Raw genomic sequence first — 1380 nt, 5'->3', positions numbered from 1 at the left:
TTACTCCACTGTATGCTCTTGCCACCTTTGTCAAATATTAATTGAGCATATTGCCTAGGGTCCATTTCTGGGTTCTCTATTCTGTTCCACTGGTCTATATACCTGTTCTTGTGCCAGTACCAGGCTGTTTTGATTATGGTGGCTTTGTAGTATAACCTGAAATCTGGTATTGTGATCCCTCCAACTTTGTTCTTCCTTTTCAAGATTGCTGTGGCTATTCGAGGCCTTTTTTGGTTCCATATGAACTTTTGAAGTAATTGTTCTAATTTTTTGAAGTATGCCATTGGTATTTTGATGGGGATTGCGTTGAATCTATAGATTGCTTTGGGTAATATGGACATTTTAATGATGTTAATTCTCCCAATCCATGAACAGGGTATGTTCTTCCACTTTTTTACATCTTGCTCTATTTCATTTTTCAAAGATCTGTAGTTTTCTGCGAATAGGTCCTTTATCTCTTTGGTTAAGTTTATTCCTAGGTATCTTAATTTTTTTCCTGCAATGGTAAATGGGATTGTTTGCCTAGTTTCTCTTTCTGTGAGTTCATCATTGGTGTATAAGAATGCCATCGATTTCTTGACGTTAATTTTGTATCCTGCTACTTTGCCAAATTCATTTATTAAGTCTAGTAAGCTTTTGCTAACTTTATATCTTAAGAGATTGAAAAGAGAAGAGCAAGTCAAACCAAACCTAGCAGAAAGAAGGAAATGATAAAGCTTAGATTGAGAATAAATGAAATACATAAGAGAGTAATAAAATCAATAAAACTGAAATATCCTTTAAATATCGACAAAGTTGTGAAATCTTTAGCTAAAGTGACTGAGAAAAAATGACAGGATTCAAATCATTAAAAATCAGAATGGAGTTAAAATTGGTAATCAAAACCTCCAATAAATAAAAGCATTATTCACACTAGCCAAAACAATGAAAATAAACCAAATGTCTATCAATTAATGTCTGGATAAACAAAAAGTGGTATATCAATACAATGTAATACTATTTAGTCATAAAGAGAAATGAAATACTGATAATACTTTAAGGTGGATGAACCTTAAAATCATCATGCTATGTAAAAGAAGCCAGACACAAAAGGTCACATATTGTATGATTTCATGTATATAAAATATCCAGAAAGTAAAATCCATAAAGTCAGAAAGCAGATTAGTGATCTTCAGGGGCAATAGGAAGGTGTGAATGGGGAATGGCTGCTTCATGGATATTGGGTTTGCTTTTCGGGTAGTTAAAATATTTTGGAACTAGAAAGAAGTGGTAGCTGCACATCTTGAATATGCTAAGTTCTAATGAATTGTACCATTTCAAAAGGTTACCTTTGTGTTATGAGATTTTCATCTCAATTTTATAAAAAAGAACATCTGCCTA

The sequence above is a fragment of the Molossus molossus genome, unplaced genomic scaffold (assembly GCF_014108415.1).
Source record: "Molossus molossus isolate mMolMol1 unplaced genomic scaffold, mMolMol1.p scaffold_m16_p_2, whole genome shotgun sequence".
Lineage (NCBI taxonomy): Eukaryota > Metazoa > Chordata > Mammalia > Chiroptera > Molossidae > Molossus > Molossus molossus.
This window is presented reverse-complemented; position numbering follows the sequence as displayed.